Source organism: Hemibagrus wyckioides, linkage group LG06, assembly GCF_019097595.1.
Source record: "Hemibagrus wyckioides isolate EC202008001 linkage group LG06, SWU_Hwy_1.0, whole genome shotgun sequence".
In the NCBI taxonomy this organism is placed as follows: Eukaryota; Metazoa; Chordata; class Actinopteri; order Siluriformes; family Bagridae; genus Hemibagrus; species Hemibagrus wyckioides.
Genome location: NC_080715.1, coordinates 40,932,802 through 40,939,737, shown reverse-complemented (window position 1 = coordinate 40,939,737; position 6,936 = coordinate 40,932,802). Strand labels below are relative to the sequence as shown.

Here is a 6,936-nt window from a genome sequence, read left to right as displayed (position 1 = left end):
GTAGGAAATATGTACTTGCAGTTAGTTAAACACTCCATCTCTGTATTTTTGTTATTCCGATGGTGGTGTATTTTGCCGATTGGAAGTGATTTCTGTTGGGAAACGTCTCGCGTGGTGAGAAAAAAGCACTTCGTTGTTTCTTGAAGCATAAGTAATGGAATATGATTAATACCAGCCTAATATTGAGACAGTTTTGTGTACTGAGACCAGTGTTATTAAAATGTTATTTTGTTTAATCAAGAGGGGAGAAAAGTGATTCATAGGCCCTCTGTGTGAGCATCGGAAGAAAAGTGGTGATTAATAGTAGGTTTGAATAAGTTCAAATTACTTAATTTACTCAATCAACCCACTTTGAAGTTGTTTGTTTACTGTGATGTAAAATGGTTACTTTGATGTATTAAGTGTAATGATGTATGTAATGTTTGAGATTTTTAATGGTTGAGATTATTCTCAAGAATGTAACGTAATGAAGAACTTTTTCATGTATTGTTCATGTTGCTTAAGCAGCCTTATTTTGTGTTCTGTGTTATCAGATTTTACACTTTTGTGTGTGTTTGTTTTCTCAGAATCAAGGGCTGCTCCTGTTGTTTATGTTGCCTAGCTTTGAGTTATCTGTGACTCGGATGTGACTTTCTTGAGTTCCAACAACTTTATACAAACTCAACCTTTTCTTACTAAAATTTCCCAAGATTTGCATAATTAATGCTGCACTGCTTACAGTGTGGTCTGGAATAAAAGATCCCCATTTAAAATTTTGCATCCTGTGTCCGGTGTCATCACTAATTCCTATCCCGGGCTACATATATAATAAATATTTGTGTGGTGGCACGGTGGCTTTATGGTTAGCACTCTCCCCGTGCTTGGTGGGTTTCCTCCCACAGTCCAAAGACTTGCTTCTAGGCTGACTGGAGTCTCTAAATTGCCCGTAGCGTATGAGTGTGTGTGTGTGTGTGCCCTGTGATGAGTTGGCATTCCATCCAGGGTGTATCCTGCCTTGATGCCCGATGACACCTGAGATAGGCACAGGCTCCCCGTGACCCAAGAATAGATCAGATAAGCGGTACAGACAATGTATTGAAATGAATTTTGTATTTTGGGTCACATTACGAAAAGTCATATTTATTGCTGTCAAATGTCAAAATGGGTCACATTTGACCCAAACAGTATGTAAGGGCTAATATAACAAGGGTTTGGATCTGAAGGAGTGTTAGAGGGAGAAGAAATATTTAAAAAGAAGAGTATATAACCTCTCTGTCCATGTGCTCCTCCTCCTCCCTTCCCTTCCTCTATCTCTCTCTCCCTGTCTTTATCATACACACACAGAAACAGGAAATTAACTTCTAAGAAAAAGAAACTCGGAGACCGACTCCATCTTTCTCTCTTTCTCAGTGTGGGAGTTCAAGAAAATGGCTGACGCCAGTATTTAAGTAGATCAGGATCATTTTATCTGTCCAGTGAAAGGCTGCTGGGATCAGGAGGATCAGAGCAGAGTTTATAGCTGTCCTCAGTGCAGAGACACTTTCACTAGATACTCAGTCTTATTCACTTCACCTTACAGTGCCAAGAAAGCTAATGTAATCAGTAAATCTATATTAATGTTATTTTTTTATGTAAAGCAGAATAACATTATTTCACGAATACTGTAAATACTGTGATTACTTCACCAATCCTGCTTTTTTACTGCCCCCATGTTTGTGCACCTCGACTGCTCAAAATAATGTTTCTCATGATAATTTCTCAGACCTTGTATTAACAGCCATGTGTGAGTAGAATGACAGATTCTTTTCAGATGAAATGAATAGTTATTTACATAAACTGACACCATTAGAGTTAGGATAAATGTAGTACTTTTTTTTTTTTTTTACTTGAGTACATTTGGTTACAAATACTTTTGTACTTTAACTCAAGTAGAAACTCAAATTGAGGACTTCTACTTTTAATGGTGTAACATTTTAACAAGAATATCTCTATTTTCACTAATGTGCAAGAGATGTTTACTTTGCCCACCACTGAAAAAATGAAGATTTAAAATTCCATTTCACATCAGTCTCAGGAACTACAAATCACGTTAGACGATTCAGCTCTTTATCTGAACTGTAATAGATTAAAATGAGTCTTGAATTTACTCTGTGTCCTTCAGTAGCTTGTTTAGGGCTGGAGCAGAGTTCTGTTACGCACAGGAGTCAGTCTGAGAGAGTTTAGGATTTTAATATAACAAGAATCTGAAGTTAGAGGGAGAAGAAACAGTTAAAAAGAGGAGTGTTTATAACCTCTCTGTCCTTGTTCTGCTCCTCCCTCTCTCCCTCCCTCTATTTTTCTCTTGTACACACACAGAACCAGGAAGTTCATTTCAACAGAAACGAAACTCAGAGCGAAATGGCAGAGGCCAGTATTTCAGTAGATCAGGATCAGTTCATCTGTCCAGTGTGTCTGGATCTCCTGAAGGATCCGGTGACTATCCCCTGTGGTCACAGTTTCTGTAAGGTGTGTATTAATGGCTGCTGGGATCAGGAGGATCAGAGTGGAGTTTATAGCTGTCCTCAGTGCAGAGACACTTTCACTCCAAGGCCTGTTCTACACAGAAACAACATCCTGGCTGAAGTGGTGGAGAAACTGAAGAAGAAGACTGAAGTCCAAGCTGCTTCTCCTGCTCACTGTTACACTGGACCTGGAGATGTGGAGTGTGATTTCTGCACCGGGAGAAAACACAAAGCCATCAAGTCCTGTCTGATGTGTCTGGCCTCCTTTTGTGAAACTCATCTGAAACCTCACTATGAAGTTCCTTCATGGAAAAAGCACAAGTTAGTTGAAGCCTCTGGAAATCTACAAGAGAAGATCTGCTCTGAACATGATAAAGTGCTGGAGATCTACTGTCGTACTGACCAAAGCTTCATCTGTTATCTGTGTATGACGGATGAACACAAAAGCCACGACACCGTCTCAGTTAAAGCTTACAGAACTGAGAAAGAGGTGAGAAAAAAAATCTATCTAACTGTCTTATCTATTCAGCAGTTTATATTTTATATTTTTCTCTTTACAGTTAAGGTGCTAAAAAACTCATTATTCATGAACAATGATATGTATTATTTTAATGATTTGTATCCTTTAACTCTCAGAGTGAGTTAAAGGAGGATCAGATGAAATTCCAGCAGAGAATCCAGGAGAAGCAGAAGAAGGTGCAGGAGCTGAAACAGGCTGTGAACACTATAAAGGTGAGCAGTGAGCAGAGACAGAGCTGCTCCTAGAAACACACACAACATGGACAACCAGTCATTTAGAGTCCCAGTAAGAGAGGGAATGATAGATGAGATTTAAATCTTCTGTGTGTGTGTGTGTGTGTCCTAACAGCTCAGTGCACAGACAGCAGTAGATGACAGTGAGATAATCTTTACTGAGATGATCAGCTCCATGGAGGAAAAGCGCTCAGAGGTGACGGAGCTGATCAGAGCTCAGGAGAAGGCTGAACTGAGTCGAGCTGAACGACTCCTGGAGCAACTGGAGCAGGAGATTGCTGATCTTCAGAAGAGAGACACTGAGCTGGAGCAGCTTTCACACACACACACGATCACATCCACTTCCTCCAGGTAACACTCACTGTCTAAAACACACACACACACACACACACATGATCACATCCACTTCCTCCAGGTAACACTCACTGTCTGAAACACACACACACATACACACACACATACACACACACACACACACATACACATACACACACACACACACCTGTCTGTATAATCATGTGTATATCTCTCCACCTTTCTCCTTCTCCATGATGTTTGTCTTTCTCTCTGTAGAGTTTCCAGTCTCTCCGTGTCTCTTCTGGACGTGACGACTCATCCAGCATCACTGTCCATCAACATCTCTCATTTGATGGAGTGAGGAAATCTCTCTCTGATCTGAAAAAGAGACTGGAGGAAATCTTCCAGGAGGAATTCATCAAAATCCCTGAACATGGTGAGAGAAATCGTCCTGATGTCCTGACAATGTGTTTTCTAAAATAAAAAGCTGATTAAACATCAGACACAAATTTTATCACTTTAAACTGTTTCTGTCTTTTACAGCATCTGATTTTTCATCTCCATTTTGTTTCTGTGTCTCCACAGCTGCAGCAGTTCAGATGATTTTACCCTCAGAACCAAAGAGCAGAGAACATTTTCTGCACTGTACGTGTAACACACACACACACACACACTAACACACACTAACACACACACACACACTCCCAATCAATATATCCTGTGATTAATATTTAACATGTTCACATTTTTCATGTGTTTAGATTTCTGTGATCTGACTCTGGATCCCAACACAGTACATTATAACCTCATTCTGTCTGAGAAGAACAGAGCGGTGAAGAGCAGTGAGAGAAAGCAGCAGTACTCTGATCATCCAGAGAGATTTGAGTCCTACAGTCAGGTGTTGAGTAAGGAGAGTGTGTGTGGACGCTGTTACTGGGAGGTGGAGTGGAGCAGTGAGGGATGTGTGTACATATCAGTCTCATATAAAGACATCAGAAGGAAAAGACTGGGTATTGAGTGTTGGTTTGGACTCAACAATCAGTCCTGGAGTCTGGAATGTTCTTCTTATTCTCTCACTTTCTGGCACAACAACATTGAGACTGATCTCAGAGTTCCATCATCCTCCAGAATAGGAGTTTATGTGGATCACAGTGCAGGAACTCTGTCCTTCTACAGCGTCTCTGACACCATGAAGCTCCTCCACAGAGTCCACACCACATTCACTCAGCCTCTATACGCTGGGTTCTGGCTACCTGATTATGGATCATCTGTGAAATTATGTGATCCAGAATAAAACATTAGCATTTTTTATTAAAATAAGAATCTTCACTTTTTTTGTATTACGTTTAATCCAAGTTAAGACATGAGAAATCAGTTTAGATTTCCTAATTTTCATTAATATTGTTAGGTTTATAATAATGTTAGGTTTTCCATCCTTTTGACTTTTAGGATATTTTAATGTTATAAATGTGACCTTCATAAAATAGATAAAAGAACATTATTATTTCAAAGCTATAAATTCTAGTAAACAGCTGCTCTAAATGATGGCATGTCACTGTTTTCATATTTTCATAATGTCCTCTTTGATTATTATTAGATTAATGATCACTTGAATCATTTTGGAAAAACTCAATGTAATCTTATCAGTGCAAGTTTAGCAATATATCAAGTGTAAAATAATTATTAAATATTGTAATGTTTATGTTTATATATATATATATATATATATATATATATATATATATATATATATATATATATATATATATATATATATATATATATATATAATTTTGTACCTGATGTCACGAGGTTTGATAATGTAGGTAATAAGTAAGGGAAAGTTAGCATAACACGTTAGCATAGCATTTTAGCATAGAGCAAAGTGCATGTCACTAACAATCCAGCACATACAACTGGAAAGCAGTGACAATCTCGCTGTACTTTTATTTATATTTCCATTCAACACCTCACTCAAACATAACGAGTCTCACTAAACCTTACGGGTTTGTCCTCAACCTCTTCATGAAACTGCATCCATATCACAAAGCACAAAGCCACAGATGTGTACATCTCAGAAGATCTCAGATTGGGTGATATTCTTTGCTCCACATCACCAGCATCAGCTGAATTCATTTTCATCCTAAAGAAAAAAAAAAAGATGCTCCGACCTTAGATTAATTACAAAGGATCAAACCTAGTGACTGTCACTTACCATTATCCTCTACCTCTGGTTCATTACTGCCCTCTCTCACTGTTCCAGGATCTCAATAGCACTGTTCTGAGGCATATATTGGGAAAATAATCTACAGTACACTTATATCAGCAGATTTCTCATCTATTCTCTGCTGGTAACACACTTGAAGAATGGATGAGGTTCATGAGGTCATGTTCCTGGGACACATTAGCAGTGAATGAGGGGTGTTCATGGACCAAGTGAATATCAACATGGTGGATAAATGACTTGTTCCCAAATCAGCTCAGAAACCTCAGAGATTTCTGGGATTTGTTAAGTTTCAATCTTGGATTCAGCTCTCTATGACTCTATGGATTGAGTAGACTGTATCTTCCTTTTCCCAACAGAGCAGGACACTGTTCATAGAGAAACTGGTGATTACTGTAAGTCTCACACCGAGGTACCACCCAAAGGGAGACAGACAGGTGGAAAGAGCTTGATATTTACTAAAGTATTACATTCATTTGAGACGTTTTACTTTCACTCCACTACATTTTGAAGTAACTTATCGTACTTTCTACTCCACTGCATTATGTCACATCTTTCATTACTTCTATTAAAAATGGAAAAAAAGCAGCTGTCCAATTACAGCACAGCGATCAAACTGAGGTACGACACACATTATTTTTGACCTACGTATCTTTTTGGTTTGACTAAATGCAGTGATCAGAAAACAGTACAGTAACATTGCAGTGTCACATCCTGAAATACTGTAGCCTGTGATGGAAGAAAACCCTGACTCCATCCTGCTACCCACACACCCATGGCCTTACCTGAAGGATTAGTTTAAGTTGTAGAAGAGAATAAGGAGTCTTTCATATTCAGATTCCTGCTCTGCCTCAGTAACATAGGATTTCTTATTACAAGAATTCAACATCATATTTGAGAAAACATGTAGAGGTGAGAACGTCCTGTTATAATCATAAAGGTCATTTTCTTTAAAATAAAATCTAATGTTAGCTCAAAACAATGAAGGATTTTATTGTGTATGTGAATAAATCTGTCATTATATAAATTGTCATGAATGGCTAGTTGTGCTTTAGTTAGCTAAGTAAGCTAACATAAACAGTAACTCTTGAGCAGCAGTCTATAATAACATTACTGATGTTATACAGCAACACAATAACCCAATAGGCCAACTTTAATTGTCCAGTCTCAAAATAAATCTTC

The 6,936-nt window shown here is 38.3% G+C and overlaps 1 pseudogene; it reads left to right on the top strand.

Annotated features, from left to right (window-relative positions):
- The first annotated feature begins 2,336 nt into the window (after nt 1-2,336).
- On the top strand, nt 2,337-4,996 carry LOC131354323 (tripartite motif-containing protein 16-like; annotated as a pseudogene).
- The last annotated feature ends 1,940 nt before the right edge of the window (nt 4,997-6,936 follow it).